Raw genomic sequence first — 20,427 nt, 5'->3', positions numbered from 1 at the left:
GCTACACACCCATGCCGACGCAATTGTCGGTCTTAGCACAGCACCCGTATGAGAATAAATACACTTTAAGGTAGTTTCTTGCCTGCGATCTGCAGGGTCCTTAAGGGCCGCTGTGTCAGGAGACGGTAGCGCCACTTTCTTGGACAAGCGAGTCAGGGCCTTGTCCACAGTGGGGGGTGATTCCCAAATCTCCCTGTCCTGTTTAGGGAAGGGGTATGCCATATAAATCCTTTTGGGGATCTGCGGTCTCTTTTCCGGAGTCTCCCAAGCTATTCCAAAGAAATCATTTAATTCATGAGATGTGGGAAAAATAAGAATTTACTCACCGGTAATTCTATTTCTCGTAGTCCGTAGTGGATGCTGGGACTCCGTAAGGACCATGGGGAATAGCTGCTCCGCAGGAGACTGGGCACAACTATAAAGAAAGCTTTAGACTACTGGTGTGCACTGGCTCCTCCCACTATGACCCTCCTCCAGACTTCAGTTAGGATACTGTGCCGGAAGAGCTGACACAATAAGGAAGGATTTTGAATCCCGGGTAAGACTCATACCAGCCACATCAATCACACCGTATAACTCGTGATACAATACCCAGTTAACAGTATGATAACAACTGAGCCTCTCAACAGATGGCTCAACAATAACCCTTTAGTTAAACAATAACTATATACAATATTGCAGACAATCCGCACTTGGGATGGGCGCCCAGCATCCACTACGGACTAGGAGAAATAGAATTACCGGTGAGTAAATTCTTATTTTCTCTGACGTCCTAAGTGGATGCTGGGACTCCGTAAGGACCATGGGGATTATACCAAAGCTCCCAAACGGGCGGGAGAGTGCGGATGACTCTGCAGCACCGAATGGGCAAACTCTAGGTCCTCCTTAGCCAGGGTGTCAAACTTGTAGAATTTAGCAAATGTGTTTGACCCCGACCAAGTAGCTGCTCGGCAAAGTTGTAGAGCCGAGACCCCTCGGGCAGCCGCCCAAGAAGAGCCCACCTTCCTCGTGGAATGGGCTTTCACTGATTTAGGATGCGGCAGTCCAGCCGCAGAATGTGCAAGCTGAATCGTACTACAGATCCAGCGAGCAATAGTCTGCTTTGAAGCAGGTGCACCCAACTTGTTGGGCGCGTACAGGATAAATAGCGAGTCAGTCTTCCTGACCCCAGCTGTCCTGGAAACATAAATTTTCAGGGCCCTGACTACGTCCAACAACTTGGAAGCCTCCAAGTCTTTAGAAGCCGCAGGCACCACGATAGGTTGGTTCAGATGAAACGCTGATACCACCTTAGGGAGAAATTGGGGACGAGTCCTCAATTCTGCCCTATCCATATGGAAAATCAGATAAGGGCTTTTACATGACAAAGCCGCCAATTCTGATACACGCCTGGCCGAAGCCAAGGCCAACAACATGACGACTTTCCACGTGAGATATTTCAATTCCACAGTCTTAAGTGGCTCAAACCAATGTGACTTTAGGAAATCCAACACCACGTTGAGATCCCAAGGTGCCACTGGAGGCACAAAAGGGGGCTGAATATGCAGCACTCCCTTTACAAAAGTTTGAACTCCAGGTAGTGAAGCCAGTTCTCTCTGGAAGAAATCGATAGAGCCGAAATCTGGACCTTAATGGAACCCAATTTTGGGCCCATAGTCACCCCTGACTGTAGAAAGTGCAGGAAACGGCCCAGCTGAAATTCTTCCGTTGGGGCCTTCCTGGCCTCGCACCACGCAACATATTTACGCCATATGCGGTGATAATGGTTTGCGGTTACTTCTTTCCTAGCTTTAATCAGCGTAGGAATGACTTCCTCCGGAATGCCCTTTTTCTTCAGGATCCGGTGTTCAACCGCCATGCCATCAAACGCAGCCGCGGTAAGTCTTGGAACAGACAGGGCCCCTGTTGCAGCAGGTCCTGTCTGAGCGGCAGAGGCCATGGGTCCTCTGAGATCATTTCTTGAAGTTCCGGGTACCAAGCTCTTCTTGGCCAATCCGGAACAATGAGTATAGTTCTTACTCCTCTTCTCCTTATTATCCTCAGTACCTTTGGTATGAGAGGAAGAGGAGGAACACATAAACCGACCGGTACACCCACGGTGTCACTAGAGCGTCCACAGCTATCGCCTGCGGGTCTCTTGACCTGGCGCAATACTTTTCTAGCTTTTTGTTGAGACGGGACGCCATCATGTCCACCTGTGGCCTTTCCCAACGGTTTACAATCATTTGGAAGACTTCTGGATGAAGTCCCCACTCTCCCGGGTGGAGGTCGTGCCTGCTGAGGAAGTCTGCTTCCCAGTTGTCCACTCCCGGAATGAACACTGCTGACAGTGCTAACACGTGTTTTTCTGCCCATCGGAGAATCCTTGTGGCTTCTGCCATCCCCGTCCTGCTTCTCGTGCCACCCTGTCGGCTTACATGGGCGACCGCCGTGATGTTGTCTGACTGGATCAGTACCGGCTGGTTTTGAAGCAGGGGTTTTGCCTGACTTAGGGCATTGTAAATGGGCCTTAGTTCCAGAATATTTATGTGCAGGGAAGTCTCCTGACTTGACCATAGTCCTTGGAAGTTTCTTCCCTGTGTGACTGCCCCCCAGCCTCGAAGGCTGGCATCCGTGGTCACCAGGACCCAGTCCTGTATGCCGAATCTGCGGCCCTCTTGAAGATGAGCACTCTGCAGCCACCACAGCAGAGACACCCTTGTCCTTGGAGACAGGGTTATCAGCCGATGCATCTGAAGATGCGATCCGGACCACTTGTCCAACAGGTCCCACTGAAAGGTTCTTGCATGGAACCTGCCGAATGGAATTGCTTCGTAGGAAGCTACCATCTTTCCCAGGATCCGCGTGCAGTGATGCACCGACACCTGTTTTGGTTTTAGGAGGCCTCTGACTAGAGATGATAGCTCCTTGGCCTTCTCCTCCGGGAGAAACACTTTTTTCTGTACTGTGTCCAGAACCATCCCCAGGAACAGTAGACGTGTCGTAGGGACCAGCTGTGACTTTGGAATATTTAGAATCCAGCCGTGCTGTTGTAGCACCTCCCGAGATAGTGCTACCCCGACCAACAACTGCTCCCTGGACCTCGCCTTTATCAGGAGATCGTCCAAGTACGGGATAATTAAAACTCCCTTCTTCCGAAGGAGTATCATCATTTCGGCCATTACCTTGGTAAAGACCCTCGGAGCCGTGGATAGACCGAACGGCAACGTCTGGAATTGGTAATGACAATCCTGTACCACAAATCTGAGGTACTCCTGGTGAGGATGGTAAATGGGGACATGCAGGTAAGCATCCTTGATGTCCAGTGATACCATGTAATCCCCCTCGTCCAGGCTTGCAATAACCGCCCTGAGCGATTCCATCTTGAACTTGAATTTTTTTATATATGTGTTCAAGGATTTCAAATTTAAAATGGGTCTCACCGAACCGTCCGGTTTCGGTACCACAAACATTGTGGAATAGTAACCCCGTCCTTGTTGAAGTAGGGGCACCTTTACTATCACCTGTTGTGAATACAGCTTGTGAATTGCCTGTAACACTGCCTCCCTGCCTGAGGGAGTGGTTGGTAAGGCAGATTTGAGGAAACGGCGGGGGGTGGGGGGGGGAGAGACGTCTCGAATTCCAGCTTGTACCCCTGAGATACTACTTGAAAGATCCAGGGATCCACCCGTGAGCGAGCCCACTGATTGCTGAAATATTTGAGACGGGCCCCCACCGTACCTGGCTCCGCCTGTGGAGCCCCGGCGTCATGCTGTGGACTTAGAGGAAGCGGGGGAGGACTTTTGCTCCTGGGAACTGGCTGTATGCTGCAGCTTTTTCCCCCTACCTCTACCTCTGGGCAGAAAGGACGCGCCCTTAACCCGCTTGCCCCTATTGGGCCGAAAGGACTGTACCTGATAATACGGTGCTTTCTTTGGCTGTGAGGGAACATGGGGTAAAAATGTAGACTTCCCAGCTGTTGCTGTGGAAACGAGGTCCGAGAGACCATCCCCGAACAACTCCTCACCCTTATAAGGCAGAACTTCCATGTGCCTTTTGGAATCTGCATCTCCTGTCCACTGCCGAGTCCATAACCCTCTCCTGGCAGAAATGGACATTGCACTAATTTTAGATGCCAGCCGGCAAATATCCCTCTGTGCATCCCTCATGTATAAAAGTGCGTCTTTAATATGCTCTACGGTTAGCAATATAGTGTCCCTGTCTAGGGTATCAATATTTTCCGACAGGGAATCTGACCATGCAGCTGCAGCACTGCACATCCATGCTGAAGCAATAGCTGGTCTCAGTATAACACCTGTGTGTGTATATATAGACTTCAGGATAGCCTCCTGCTTTCTATCAGCAGATTCCTTCAGGGCGGCCGTATCCAGAGACGGTAGTGCCACCTTCTTTGACAAGCGTGTGAGCGCTTTATCCACCCTAGGGGATGTTTCCCAACGTGCCTTATCCTCTGGCGGGAAAGGGTACGCCATTAGTAACCTCTTAGAAATTACCAGTTTCTTATCAGGGGAAGCCCACGCTTCTTCACACACTTCATTTAACTCCTCAGATGGAGGTCACACACTTCATTTAACTCCTCAGATGGAGGAAAAGCTACTGGTCGTTTTTTCTCTCCAAACATAATACCCTTTTTTGTTGTACCGGGGGTAACATCAGAAATGTGCAACACATTTTTCATTGCCTCAATCATGTAACGTGTGGCCCTACTGGAAGTTACATTAGTCTCATCGTCGTCGACACTGGAGTCAGTATCCGTGTCGACATCTGTGTCTGCCATCTGAGGTAGCGGGCGTTTTAGAGCCCCTGATGGCTTTTGAGACGCCTGGGCAGGCACAGGCTGAGAAGCCGGCTGTCCCACATTTGGTATGTCGTCAAACCTTTTATGCAAGGAGTCGACACTGTCGCGTAATTCCTTCCACAGCACCATCCACTCAGGTGTCGACCCCGCAGGGGGTGACATCACATTTATAGGCATCTGCTCCGCCTCCACATAAGCCTCCTCATCAAACATGTCGACACAGCCGTACCGACACACCGCATACACACAGGGAATGCTCTGACAGAGGACAGGACCCCACAAAAGCCCTTTGGGGAGACAGAGAGAGAGTATGCCAGCACACACCAGAGCGCTATATAACACAGGGATCCCACTATAAATGAGTGTTTTCCCTTATAGCTGCTTATTTTATATATACTGCGCCTAAATTTAGTGCCCCCCCTGTTTTTTTTACCCTTGTGTAGGTTGACAACTGCAGGGGAGAGCCAGGGAGCGTCCTTCCAGCGGAGCTGTGAGGGAAAAATGGCGCCACTGTGCTGAGGGAGATGGCCCCGCCCCTTTTCCGGCGGACTTCTCCCGCTTTTTCTGGAATTCTGGCAGGGGTATTTTTACACCTATATAGCCTTCCTGACTATATATGGTGTAGATTTGCCAGCCAAGGTGTCTTATATTGCCCTCAGGGCGCCCCCCCCCCAGAGCCCTGCACCCATCAGTGACCAGAGTGTGAGGTGTGCATGAGGAGCAATGGCGCACAGCTGCAGTGCTGTGCGCTACCTTGTTGAAAACTAAAGTCTTCTGCCGCCGATTTTCCGGAACACTTCTTGCTTCTGGCTTTGTAAGGGGGCCGGCGGCGCGGCTCCAGGAACGAACACCAAGGTCGGGTCCTACGGTCGATCCCTCTGGAGCTAATGGTGTCCAGTAGCCTAAGAAGCCCAAACTGCCACCAGTTAGGTCGGTTTGCTTCTTCTCCTCTTAGTCCCTCGCTGCAGTGAGTCTGTTGCCAGCAGATCTCACTGTAAAATAAAATATACTTTCTTTCTAGGAGCTCAGGAGAGCCCCTAGTGTGCATCCAGCTCTGCCGGGCACAAGATTCTAACTGAAGTCTGGAGGAGGGTCATAGTGGGAGGAGCCAGTGCACACCAGTAGTCTAAAGCTTTCTTTATAGTTTTATAGTTGTGCCCAGTCTCCTGCGGAGCCGCTATTCCCCATGGTCCTTACGGAGTCCCAGCATCCACTTAGGACGTCAGAGAAATTAATAATCTGTTTCTTTCCCTTAAACATGTGTACCCTTGTGTCGGGGACCGAGGGTTCATCCTCAATATGCAACACATCCCTTATTGCCACAATCATACACTGAATGGTTTTAGTCACCCTAGGGTGCAATTTTACTTCGTCATAGTCGACACTGGAATCAGAATCCGTTTCGGTAGTAGTGTCTTGTGTTAAGGGACGCTTTTGAGACCCCGACGGGCCCTGTGAGTCGGTCCAATCCGAGGATTGACCCCCTGATGTCCCCCCTAATTTAGCCTTATCAAGCCTTTTATGTAAAGATGCCACACTTGCATTCAACATATGCCACATGTCCATCCAATCCTGAGTCGGCACAACCGACGGGGACACACCACTCATTTGCTCCACCTCCTCCTTGGAGAAGCCTTCCGCCTCAGACATGTCGACACACACGTACCGACACCCCACACACACAGGGATTAACCTATAAGGGGACAAAACCCCAACCAGGCCCTTAGGAGAGACAGAGAGAGAGTATGCCAGCACACACCCAGCGCTTAAAAACACTGGAATATATATGACCAGATAGCGCTTTTTATATATATAACCTTAATTCCAACTCACTGCGTCGCCAAAGTGCCCCCCTCCTCTTTTTTCCAGCCTGTGAATTTCAGCAGGGGAGAGATCAGGGAGCCAGCGTATCCTCGTGCAGTTTCTGTGGAGAAAATGGCGCTGGTTAGTGCTGAGGATCAAGCCTCGCCCACCCGACGGCGGGCTTCGGTCCCAGTAATTCTATATAAACAATGGCGGGGGATTTTAGGTTTTACTGTCCCACAGCCTAATCCTGCTTTATATTGCCAAAAAATGAGGAAACTTGCTGCCCAGGGCGCCCCCCCTGCGCCCTGCACCCTTCAGTGCCTGCTTGTGTGTGTGTACTGGGAGCAATGGCGCGCAGCATACCGCTGCGCGCTTACCTCATGAAGATCTGATGTCTTCTGCCGCCTGATGTCTTCTTTGCCTTCTCATACTCACCTGGCTTCTATCTTCGGCATCTGTGAGGAGGACGGTGCGCGGCTCCGGGACGAACCCCAGGCGAGACCTGTGTTCAGACTCCCTCTGGAGCTAATGGTGTCCAGTAGCCTTAGAAACAGTGCCCAACTTGACAAGCCAGCTCTGCTTCTCTCTCCTCAGTCCCACGATGCAGGGAGCCTGTTGCCAACAGGACTCCCTGAAAATAAAAAACCTAACAAATTCTTCAAAACAGAAAACTCTGGAGAGCTCTCTGCATTGTGCCCTTTCTCCTCTGGGCACAGAATCTAACTGAGGTCTGGAGGAGGGGCATAGAGGGAGGAGCCAGTGCACACCCATAGTCAAAGTTCTTTTTTGGTGCCCTATCTCCTGCGGAGCCCGTCTATACCCCATGGTCCTTACGGAGTCCCCAGCATCCTCTAGGATGTAAGAGAAAAGTAGAATCTGATTGGTTGCTGTGGGCAACCACACTCTCTACAGACTGATCACGGACCTAGGTGCCCTCCGCGGTGTATAATGGTACAAACAGAGGTAATTACCCTTGACACGCCTTGACAAAGGGGCTACGGGTCCCGAAAGGTTGGTGTGACGATTTTTGAATAAATTTTTTATTCAAGTTTATACTAAATCCTGGAGTGTCGCTGCTTTATTACCTCTATATATAAATATATATCAGTGATCGCAAAAACGCGCTATAGCGCATATTTTACCCCAATATTGATGGTGGGGACAAAAAAATAAAAAAACGCTGGGTCCCTCAGGACACGCTCTGACCCGCAGCGCTGTCCGTCACTCAGGTCTCCACAACAACAGAGGGAGGAACTTGGGAGGGGCGGGGACCATGAAGAGTGTGATCTCCTGCCCTCCCCTCATCCTCTGCACCGCATGCCCCCCGATTCCCCACGAATAACAGCTGCAGGTGCCCTCCAAGCAGCAAGTAGCGTGACCGTGACTCAACCGCTGCTCCATGGCAGCCCACTGGACCCCCGTCCGGGTGACTCCGCTTCTGCATATACCCAGGTGGGGGCAGTTCAGTCCCCGTGACCCCGCTCTCCGCGCTAATTCCCCTCTTCACCCTCCCCAACCAGGCGGCCGGCCCCTCCGTGTTTTCCGCTCCCCCCGGCCGCATCCTCTGACTCCAGGCTGGCTTAGGCCGATCCCCGGACTGCCCTAATGAGTGCTGCGGCGCGGCCTGCCTGAGTCCTGCGGGGCCGAGCTCCGGGCACCGGGATGGAGAGAGACGAGCTGGCCAGGGAAGGTGAGGGATCCACAGTGCGTATTCTTCTCCAATACCCCCCGGCTTGACTCTGCTGCTGGCAGTGTCCATGAAGGAGCCCGGAGTGTTCTTTTTACAGGTACGCGGTGGGGACCTGGTCCCTGGAGGGTGTTGGTATGGTGGTGCTCCCCAATGGGGGTTCCAGGCTGCACTCTCTCCTGACTCTCTGTCCCTACTCCCTGCTACCTGTCCCTACTCCCTGGTGCCTCTCTCTGTCCCTACTCCCTGGTGTCCCTCTCTGTCCCTAATCCCTGGTGCCTCTCTCTGTCCCTACTCCTTGGTGCCTCCCTCTGCCCCTACTCCCTGGTGCCTCTCTCTGTCCCTACTCCCTGCTACCTCTGTCCCTACTCCCTGGTGCCTCTCTCTGTCTCTATTCCCTCGGTCCCTACACCCTGATGCCTCTCTCTGTCCCTACTCCCTCTGTCCCTACACCCTCTGTCCCTACATCCTCTGTCCCTACACCCTGGTGGCTCTGTCCCTACTCCCTGATGCCTCTCTCTGTCCCTAATCCCTGGTGCCTCTCTCTGTCCCTAATCCCTCTGTCCCTACTTCCTGGGGCCTCCCTCTGTCCCTACTCCCTGCTACCTCTGTCCCTACTCCGTGGTGCCTCTCTCTGTCCCTATTCCCTCGGTCCCTACACCCTGATGCCTCTCTCTGTCCCTACTCCCTGGTGCCTCTCGCCCTACTCCCTGGTGCCTCTCTCTATCCCTACTCCCTGGTGCCTCTCTCTGTCCCTACTCCCTGGTGCCTCTCTCTGTCCCTACTCCCTGGTGCCTCTGTCCCTGCTCCCTGGTGCCTCTCTCTGTCCCTATTCCCTCGGTCCCTACACCCTGATGCCTCTCTCTGTCCCTACTCCCTCTGTCCCTAAACCCTGGTGCCTCTCTCCCTACTCCCTGGTGCCTCTCTCTATCCCTACTCCCTGGTGCCTCTCTCTATCCCTACTCCCTGGTGCCTCTCTCTGTCTCTACTCCCTGGTGCCTCTCTCTGTCCCTACTCCCTGCTACCTCTGTCCCTACTCCCTCTGTCCCTACACTCTGGTGCCTCTCTCTGTCCCTACTCCCTGCTACCTCTGTCCCTACTCCCTGGTGCCTCTCTCTGTCCCTACTCCCTCTGTCCCTACACCCTGGTGCCTCTCTCTGTCCCTGCTACCTCTGTCCCTACTCCCTGGTGCCTCTCTCTGTCCCTACTCCCTCTGTCCCTACACTCTGGTGCCTCTCTCTGCCCCTACGCCCTGCTACCTCGGTCCCTACTCCCTGGTGCCTTTCTCTGTCCCTACTACCTGGTGCCTCTCTCTGTCCCTACTACCTGCTACCTCTGTCCCTACTCCCTGCTGCCTCTCTCTGTCCCTACTCCCTGGTGCCTCTCTCTGTCCCTACTCCCTGCTACCTCTGTCTCTACTCCCTGGTGCCTCTCTCTGTCCCTACTCCCTCTGTCCCTACTTCCTGGTGCCTCTCTCTGTCCCTACTCCCTGGTGCCTCTCTTTGTCCCTACTCCCTCTGTCCCTACTCCCTGGTGCCTCTATCTGTCCCTACTCCCTGCTACCTCTGTCCCTACTCCCTGGTGCCTCTCTCTGTCCCTACTCCCTGGTGCTTCTCTCTGTCCCTACCCCTTTCTGCCTCTCTCTGTCCCTACTCCCTGTTGCCTCTCTCTGTCCCTACTCCCTGGTGCATCTATCTGTCCCTACTCCCTGGTGCCTATCTCTGTCCCTACTCCTTGCTGCCTCTCTATGTCCCTACTCCCTGGTGCCTCTCTGTCTCCACTCCCTGGTGCCTCTCTCTGTCCCTACTCCCTGGTGCCTCTCTCTGTCCCTACTCCCTGGTACCTCTCTCTGTCCCTACTCCCTGGTGCCTCTCTCTGTCCCTACTCCCTGGTGCCTCTCTCTGTCCCTACTCCCTGGTGCCTCTCTCTGTCCCTACTCCCTGGTGCCTCTCTCTGTCCCTACTCCCTGGTGCCTCTCTCTGTCCCTACTCCCTGCTACCATATAAAACGTGTATAACATGTTCTACCTGGTGCAATGTGTATAGGACACTAACTGGCAAAATGTGTATAATGTGCTCTACCTGGTGGAATGTGTATAACATGCTCTACCTGGAGCAATGTGTATAGAACACTAACTGGCGCAATGTGTATAATGTGCTCTACCTGGTGCAATGTGTATAACATGCTCTACCTGGCGCAATGTGTATAGAACACTAACTGACGCAATGTGTATATTGTGCTCTACCTGGTGCAATGTGTATAACGTGCTCTACCTGGTGCAATGTGTGTAACGTGCTCTACCTGGTGCAATGTGTGTAACGTGCTCTACCTGGTGCAATGTGTGTAACGTGCTCTACCTGGTGCAATGTGTGTAACGTGCTCTGCCTGGTGCAATGTGTGTAACGTGCTCTGCCTGGTGCAATGTGTGTAACGTGCTCTGCCTGGTGCAATGTGTATAACGTGCTCTACCTGGTGTAATGTGTATAACGTGCTCTACCTGGTGCAGTGTGTATAGGGTGTTCTAACTGGCGAAATGTGTATAGGGTGTTCTAACTGGTGCAATGTGTGTAACATGCTCTACCTGGCGAAATGTGGATAACGTGCTCTACCTGGTACAATGTGTATAACTTGCTCTACCTGGTGCAATGTGTATAACGTGCTCTACCTGTGTGGTGTAATGTGAAATGGTACTATTATGTTGCCATGCTCTTTCCCCATGAAGCCACACACCTACATTTTTTGGTGCGCACTGTGCCTGACTAGAAATATGGGAGGGGGAGCACCAATTTACTTTCTGCCAAAGGGCACCGAAATGTCTAGTTACAGCTCTGCTGCAGAGTGTCCTGTATGCTACACAGCCCAGCAGCATTGTCATCCCCTCCCTCCCCCTTGCAACACTTCATCAGATGAAGTCCTGGTGATGAAACCAGTAGGGGCGTGGCTTATGGATGGACGCTGAACAAGGCAACATGCAGTGGTGAATCCATCTTGTATCTTTGATTTTAAAACGAATGTATCAGCGGTGATTATACCGCCATCTTTGGTACGCTTACATTTTTAGACCTGTGTTTTATGATGTGTCAATAAATTGTCATCTTTTAATGCACTATTGGCGCCCCCCATTATTCTATCTTCTCTAGACAAAATATTTCCCCGTTGGGAGACGGGAGAACGGGGTGGACGACAGCTGATCTAAACGGCAGTGTGCAGCCAGATTGTCTTCTGGAGACTTTACCTGTTTCAATTTGGATCTAACAATCTGGACTTGGACTTGTAGTTCCACAGACATTCTCCATTTAAACCCGGTTTGCGCTCACACCTCCAATTTCTTTTTATATATATATATATATAAAATAAGAATTTACTTACCGATAATTCTATTTCTCGTAGTCCGTAGTGGATGCTAGGAACTCCGTAAGGACCATGGGGGGGGGGGGGGGGGGGTAGCGGCTCCGCAGGAGACTGGGCACAAAAGTAAAATCTTTAGGACTAGCTGGTGTGCACTGGCTCCTCCCCCCATGACCCTCCTCCAAGCCTCAGTTAGGATACTGTGCCCGGACGAGCGTACACAATAAGGAAGGATTTTGAATCCCGGGTAAGACTCATACCAGCCACACCAATCACACCGTACAACCTGTGATCTGAACCCAGTTAACAGCATGATAACAGAGGAGCCTCTGAAAAGATGGCTCACAACAATAATAACCCGATTTTTGTAACAATAACTATGTACAAGTATTGCAGACAATCCGCACTTGGGATGGGCGCCCAGCATCCACTACGGACTACGAGAAATAGAATTATCGGTAAGTAAATTCTTATTTTCTCTGACGTCCTAGTGGATGCTGGGAACTCCGTAAGGACCATGGGGATTATACCAAAGCTCCCAAACGGGCGGGAGAGTGCGGATGACTCTGCAGCACCGAATGAGAGAACTCCAGGTCCTCCTCAGCCAGGGTATCAAATTTGTAGAATTCAGCAAACGTGTTTGCCCCTGACCAAGTAGCTGCTCGGCAAAGTTGTAAAGCCGAGACCCCTCGGGCAGCCGCCCAAGATGAGCCCACCTTCCTTGTGGAATGGGCTTTTACAGATTTTGGCTGTGGCAGGCCTGCCACAGAATGTGCAAGCTGAATTGTACTACAAATCCAACGAGCAATAGTCTGCTTAGAAGCAGGAGCACCCAGCTTGTTGGGTGCATACAGGATAAACAGCGAGTCAGATTTTCTGACTCCAGCCGTCCGGGAAACATATATTTTCAGGGCCCTGACTACGTCCAGCAACTTGGAGTCCTCCAAGTCCCTAGTAGCCGCAGGTACCACAATAGGCTGGTTCAAGTGAAACGCTGAAACCACCTTTGGGAGAAATTGAGGACGAGTCCTCAATTCTGCCCTGTCCGTATGAAAAATTAGGTAAGGGCTTTTATAGGATAAAGACGCCAATTCTGAGACACGCCTGGCTGAAGCCAGGGCTAACAGCATTACCACTTTCCATGTGAGATATTTTAAGTCCACAGTGGTGAGTGGTTCAAACCAATGTGATTTTAGGAACCCCAAAACTACATTGAGATCCCAAGGTGCCACTGGAGGCACAAAAGGAGGCTGTATATGCAGTACCCCCTTGACAAACGTCTGAACTTCAGGAACTGAAGCCAGTTCTTTCTGGAAGAAAATCGACAGGGCCGAAATTTGAACCTTAATGGACCCTAATTTTAGGCCCATAGACAGTCCTGTTTGCAGGAAATGCAGGAAACGACCCAGTTGAAATTCCTCTGTAGGGGCCTTCCTGGCCTCACACCACGCAACATATTTACGCCAAATACGGTGATAATGTTGCACGGTTACATCCTTCCTGGCTTTGATCAGGGTAGGGATGACTTCATCCGGAATGCCTTTTTTCTTCAGGATCCGGCGTTCAACCGCCATGCCGTCAAACGCAGCCGCGGTAAGTCTTGGAACAGACCGGGTCCTTGCTGGAGCAGGTCCTTTCTTAGAGGTAGAGGCCACGGGTCCTCCGTGAGCATCTCTTGAAGTTCCGGGTACCAAGTCCTTCTTGGCCAATCCGGAGCCACGAGTATAGTCCTTACTCCTCTCCTTCTTATGATTCTCAGTACCTTGGGTATGAGAGGCAGAGGAGGGAACACATACACTGACTGGTACACCCACAGTGTTACCAGAGCGTCCACAGCTATTGCCTGAGGGTCCCTTGACCTGGCGCAATATCTGTCTAGTTTTTTGTTGAGGCGGGACGCCATCATGTCCACCATTGGTTTTTCCCAACGGTTCACAATCATGTGGAAGACTTCTGGGTGAAGTCCCCACTCCCCCGGGTGGAGGTCGTGTCTGCTGAGGAAGTCTGCTTCCCAGTTGTCCACTCCCGGAATGAACACTGCTGACAGTGCTATCACATGATTTTCCGCCCAGCGAAGAATCCTTGCAACTTCTGCCATTGCCCTCCTGCTTCTTGTGCCGCCCTGTCTGTTTACGTGGGCGACTGCAGTGATGTTGTCCGACTGGATCAACACCGGCTGACCCTGAAGCAGAGGCCTTGCTTGACTTAGGGCATTGTAAATGGCCCTTAGTTCCAGGATATTTATGTGAAATGACGTTTCCATGCTTGACCACAAGCCCTGGAAATTTCTTCCCTGTGTGACTGCTCCCCAGCCTCTCAGGCTGGCATACGTGGTCACCAGGACCCAGTCCTGAATGCCGAATCTGCGGCCCTCTAGAAGATGAGCACTCTGCAACCACCACAGGAGAGACACCCTTGTCCTTGGAGACAGGGTTATCCGCTGATGCATCTGAAGATGCGATCCGGACCATTTGTCCAGCAGATCCCACTGAAAAGTTCTTGCGTGGAATCTGCCGAATGGAATCGCTTCGTAAGAAGCCACCATTTTTCCCAGGACCATTGTGCATTGATGCACTGACACTTGGCCTGGTTTTAGGAGGTTCCTGACTAGGTCGGATAACTCCCTGGCTTTCTCCTCCGGGAGAAACACCTTTTTCTGGACTGTGTCCAGAATCATCCCTAGGAACAGCAGACGTATCGTCGGAATCAGCTGCGATTTTGGAATATTTAGAATCCACCCATGCTGTCGTAGTACTACTTGAGATAGTGCTACTCCAACCTCTAACTGTTCCCTGGACCTTGCCCTTATCAGGAGATCGTCCAAGTAAGGGATAATTAAGACGCCTTTTCTTCGAAGAAGAATCATTATTTCGGCCATTACCTTGGTAAAGACCCGGGGTGCCGTGGACAATCCAAACGGCAGCGTCTGAAACTGATAGTGACAGTTCTGTACCACAAACCTGAGGTACCCTTGGTGAGAAGGGCAAATTGGGACATGGAGGTAAGCATCCTTGATGTCCAGAGACACCATATAGTCCCCTTCTTCCAGGTTCGCTATCACTGCTCTGAGTGACTCCATCTTGAATTTGAACCTTTGTATGTAAGTGTTCAAGGATTTCAGATTTAAAATAGGTCTCACCGAGCCGTCCGGCTTCGGTACCACAAACAGCGTGGAATAATACCCCTTTCCCTGTTGTAGGAGGGATACCTTGATTATCACCTGCTGGGAATACAGCTTGTGAATGGCTTCCAATACCGCCTCCCTGTCGGAGGGAGACGTTGGTAAAGCAGACTTCAGGAACCGGCGAGGGGGAGACGTCTCGAATTCCAATTTGTACCCCTGAGATACTACCTGCAGGATCCAGGGGTCCACTTGCGAGTGAGCCCACTGCGCGCTGAAATTCTTGAGACGACCCCCCACCGTACCTGAGTCCGCTTGTAAGGCTCCAGCGTCATGCTGAGGACTTGGCAGAAGCGGGGGAGGGCTTCTGTTCCTGGGAAGAGGCTGCCTGCTGCAGTCTTTTTCCCCTTCCTCTGCCCCGGGGCAGAAATGAGTGGCCTTTTGCCCGCTTGCCCTTATGGGGACGAAAGGACTGAGCCTGAAAAGACGGTGTCTTTTTCTGCTGAGAAGTGACCTGGGGTAAAAAGGTGGATTTCCCAGCCGTTGCCACCAGGTCCGATAGACCGACCCCAAATAACTCCTCCCCTTTATACGGCAATACTTCCATATGCGGTTTGGAATCCGCATCACCTGACCACTGTCGCGTCCATAACCCTCTTCTGGCAGAAATGGACAGCGCACTTACTCTTGATGCCAGAGTGCAAATATCCCTCTGTGCATCTCGCATATATAGAAATGCATCCTTTAAATGCTCTATAGTCAATAATATACTGTCCCTGTCCAGGGTATCAATATTTTCAGTCAGGGAATCCGACCAAGCCACCCCAGCACTGCACATCCAGGCTGAGGCGATTGCTGGTCGCAGTATAACACCAGTATGTGTGTATATACTTTTTAGGATATTTTCCAGCTTCCTATCAGCTGGCTCCTTGAGGGCGGCCGTATCAGGAGACGGTAACGCCACTTGTTTTGATAAGCGTGTGAGCGCCTTATCTACCCTAGGGGGTGTTTTCCAACGCGCCCTAACCTCTGGCGGGAAAGGGTATAATGCCAATAATTTTTTAGAAATTAGCAGTTTTTTATCGGGGGAAACCCACGCTTCATCACACACCTCATTTAATTCATCTGATTCAGGAAAAACTACGGGTAGTTTTTTCACACCCCACATAATACCCTTTTTTGTGGTACTTGTAGTATCAGAAATGTTCAAAACCTCCTTCATTGCCGTGATCATGTAACGTGTGGCCCTACTGGAAATCACGTTTGTTTCCTCACCGTCGACACTGGAGTCAGTGTCCGTGTCGGGGTCTGTGTCGACCATCTGAGGTAACGGGCGCTTTAGAGCCCCTGACGGTGTTTGAGACGCCTGGACAGGTACTAACTGATTTGCCGGCTGTCTCATGTCGTCAACAGTCTTTTGTAAAGTGCTGACGCTATCACGTAATTCCTTCCATAAGACCATCCAAGTCAGGTGTCGACTCCCTAGGGGGTGACATCACTATTACAGGCAATTGCTCCGCCTCCATACCATTTTCCCCCTTATACATGTCGACACAAACGTACCGACACACAGCACACACACAGGGAATGCTCTGATAGAGGACAGGACCCCACTAGCCCTTTGGGGAGACAGAGGGAGAGTTTGCCAGCACACACCAGAGCGCTATATATATACAGGGATAACCTTATATAAGTGTTTTTCCCTTATATAGCTGCTGTATTGATTAATCTGCCAAATTAGTGCCCCCCCTCTCTTGTTTTACCCTGTTTCTGTAGTGCAGGACTGCAGGGGAGAGTCAGGGAGACGTCCTTCCAGCGGAGCTGTGAGGGAAAATGGCGCTTGTGTGCTGAGGAGATAGGCTCCGCCCCCTTCTCGGCGGCCTTTCTCCCGCTTTTTTAAGGAAAACTCGCAGGGGTTAAATGCATCCATATAGCCCAGGAGCTATATGTGATGTATTTTTCGCCATCTAAGGTGTTTTTATTGCGTCTCAGGGCGCCCCCCCCCAGCGCCCTGCACCCTCAGTGACCGGAGTGTGAAGTGTGCTGAGAGCAATGGCGCACAGCTGCGGTGCTGTGCGCTACCTTATCGAAGACAGGACGTCTTCTGCCGCCGATTTCCCGGACCTCTTCTGTCTTCTGGCTCTGTAAGGGGGCCGGCGGCGCGGCTCTGGGACCCATCCATGGCTGGGCCTGTGATCGTCCCTCTGGAGCTAATGTCCAGTAGCCTAAGAAGCCCAATCCACTCTGCACGCAGGTGAGTTCGCTTCTTCTCCCCTTAGTCCCTCGGTGCAGTGAACCTGTTGCCAGCAGGACTCACTGAAAATAAAAAACCTATACTTAAACTTTTTCACTAAGCAGCTCAGGAGAGCCACCTAGTGTGCACCCTTCTCGTTCGGGCACAAAAATCTAACTGAGGCTTGGAGGAGGGTCATGGGGGGAGGAGCCAGTGCACACCAGGTAGTCCTAAAGCTTTTACTTTTGTGCCCAGTCTCCTGCGGAGCCGCTACCCCCCCCCCCCATGGTCCTTACGGAGTTCCCAGCATCCACTAGGACGTCAGAGAAATATATGTGTGTGTGTGTGTGTGTGTATATATATATATATATATGCACATATACATGTGTAATAAAAGTATAGCGCCACCTGGGGAGTGCCTAATATACACACTTTATAATTTCATACCACATTGAGGAAGTAATACTCCGGCGCCAGTTTTATCAATCTTTGTGTGTATGTGTATATATATATATATATGTATAACGAGTAGCAGTAAAGCAGTCAGCGGCACTCAGGGTCTTAGAAAAACAAGTGTATTAAATTCACTCCAAGGTTTCCAACGTTTCGGGACGCGCAGGTCCCTTTGTCAAGGTTACTCACCTTGACAAAGGGACCTGCGCGTCCCGAAACGTTGGAAACCTTGGAGTGAATTTAATACACTTGTTTTTCTAAGACCCTGAGTGCCGCTGACTGCTTTACTGCTACTCGTTATATTCAATTATACCAGAGGGCACCAGGGCTCATTATTCCTCTACAGTGGGAGTGCCAGTCCAAACTATTTATTTATATATATATATATATATATATATATATATATATATATATATACACACACACACATATACACACATATACACACACACACACACACACTATATTTTTCTGCCATATTCAGATACAGTATTGATTGGAATTAGGCAGTTTATAAATCTGGCCAGACAAAGTCCATGGGGGAAATGTAATATCCTGTGAGAAGAAGGAAGTGCAAGACTTTGTGCGAGTTCTCCCACACGGCAAAACCAGGTTGATTTTGCCGTGTCTAGCACAAAGTCTCGAATTTCCTGCTTCTCGCAGTCTATTATATCCCCCTCACACATCTTAAATTGGACATGGTCATCAGCTGACTTCATTAACTGTGCCTTTTATGATTTGGTCCACATACCTAGAGCCTGATTCAGAGAGGTAAGCTAATGCAGCTGCAAGTGCGATTTTATATGCAACGCAACTGCATATATCAGCAAATGAAGCTGCCACCCAGAAATATAAAGGGACACCCACCGGAGCTACTGAAACTCATTTGCAATTGCATACACATATAGAGCCTATAGGAACATTGGGCTAAAGGACAGACCTATGGCTACGCAGACTGGACCCTACAGTAGTCACTCCCCGCTAACAATTCCTGTCAAACACTTTGGAATTCTCATTGTGTGCCGGTTTGCAGCAGCACTTGACGCATGCGCAGTGTGCAGATAATCGCTTAGTTCCGTGGAACATCGGCTTTGCGTACTTCTCTGAATCAGTCCCTTAGTCATTATAATCTTTCAGATTTGGTCAGACATACTTATGTATGTATACATGTGGTACAGTCTGACAGACGTCTGCTGGCCGTCAGGCAAAGTATCAACATACAAGCAGAGCAGCTGAGCAATTTAGGTGTTGAGGTACACTGCAAAAACAGTTACACGCAGAGAATATGATCTTCTTGAAGAGTTGATCTGCTGCTACTGCATTAAACCATCATCATCATGTACATTTACTGGCAGGGAAGTGGTTTTAGTTTGTAGACTTCAGTTTATAACTTCCCAGCATGAACTAAACTGGAGTTAGCCTTTAATGGGTATTATAATCTGTATAATATGTATCTGTGTGGAGTGTGCATACTCTCCCAGTGTTTGCATGGATTATCCCTGAGTACGCCAGTTTCTTCCTATAATCCAAAGACATACTGGTAGACTAATTGGTTTCTAACAAAAATAACACTAGTGTGTATATCATACTTGCCTACCCTCCCGGAATGGCCGGGAGGCTCCCGAAAATCGGGTGACCCTCCCGGCCCCCCGGAAGAACAGGAAAGTCTCCCGATTACAGGGGTCCCCCCCTGCCCGGCTGCCCACTTAGCGAGTGAAGTGGGCGGTCCCGGCAGGCGATGACGCGATTCTTGTTGAATCGCGTCATGCAAGCTACGCCCCCCACTGTATAATGCCGGTAATTGCGGCATTACACAGTGGGGGCGTGGCTTGCATGACGCGATCCAGCAGCCACGCCCCGTCCCTCCTCTGGCCCGCCCCCGTGCCGCCTCCGGCCCGCCCCCCTCCTCACATCAGCTCACTGCCCGCCCCCCTGCTGAGCCGACTGGCTGCTCTCTCCCGGAGAGAGCAGCCCAAAAGTCGGCAACTATGGTGTATATATGTGTCCACTTGATAGAATATACAGATTGTAAGGTCCACTGGGGTCCATACGGGCTGATGTGAATGACTATTCTCTGCAAAACGCTGCCTAATGTGTGCACTAAGGGGGTAATTCCAAGTTGATCGCAGCAGGAATTCTGTTAGCAATTGGGCAAAACCATGGGGGTCATTCCGAGTTGTTCGCTCGTTATTTTTTTCTCGCAACGGATCGATTAGTCGCTAATGCGCATGCGCAATGTCCGCAGTACGACTGCGCCAAGTAAATTTGCTATGCAGTTCGGAATTTTACTCACGGCATTACGAGGTTTTTTCTTCGTTCCGGTGATCGTAATGTGATTGACAGGAAGTGGGTGTTTCTGGGCGGAAACTGGACGTTTTATGGGAGTGTGTGAAAAAACGCTACCGTTTCTGGGAAAAACGCGGGAGTGGCTGGAGAAACGGAGGAGTGTATGAGCGAACGCTGGGTGTGTTTGTGACGTCAAACCAGGAACGACAAGCACTGAACTGATCGCACTGGAAGAGTAAGTCTCGAGCTACTCAGAAACTGCACAGAGAAGTCTTTTCGCAATATTGCGAATCTTTCGTTCGCAATTTTGATAAGCTAAGATTCACTCCCAGTAAGCGGCGGCTTAGCGTGTGCAAAGCTGCTAAAAGCAGCTTGCGAGCGAACAACTCGGAATGAGGGCCCATGTGCACTGCAGGGGAGGCAGATATAACATGTGCAGAGAGAGTTAGATTTGGGTGTGGTGTGTTCAATCTGCAATCTAATTTGCAGTGTAAAAATAAAGCAGCCAGTATTTACCCTGCACAGAAATAAAATAACCCACCCAAATCTAACTCTCTCTGCAAATGTTATATCTGCCTCCCCTGCAGTGCACATGGTTTTACCCAACTGCTAAAAAATTTCCTGCTGCGATCAACTTGGAATTACCCCCTAAATAAATTAATAAATAACTGAGTTCACAAGGTATTAGACAAAGC

General features: G+C 50.7%; 1 protein-coding gene across 3 annotated transcripts in view; it reads right to left on the bottom strand.

Annotated features, from left to right (window-relative positions):
* Window positions 1-20,427, bottom strand: part of RILPL2 (Rab interacting lysosomal protein like 2) — an 84,288-nt gene that overhangs the window by 62,845 nt on the left and 1,016 nt on the right. The gene's annotated exons all lie outside the window — the stretch shown is intronic.

Source organism: Pseudophryne corroboree, chromosome 1, assembly GCF_028390025.1.
Source record: "Pseudophryne corroboree isolate aPseCor3 chromosome 1, aPseCor3.hap2, whole genome shotgun sequence".
In the NCBI taxonomy this organism is placed as follows: domain Eukaryota; kingdom Metazoa; phylum Chordata; class Amphibia; order Anura; family Myobatrachidae; genus Pseudophryne; species Pseudophryne corroboree.
Note: the sequence above shows the minus strand (reverse complement) of the source record. Positions and strands in the feature narration are given on the sequence as shown.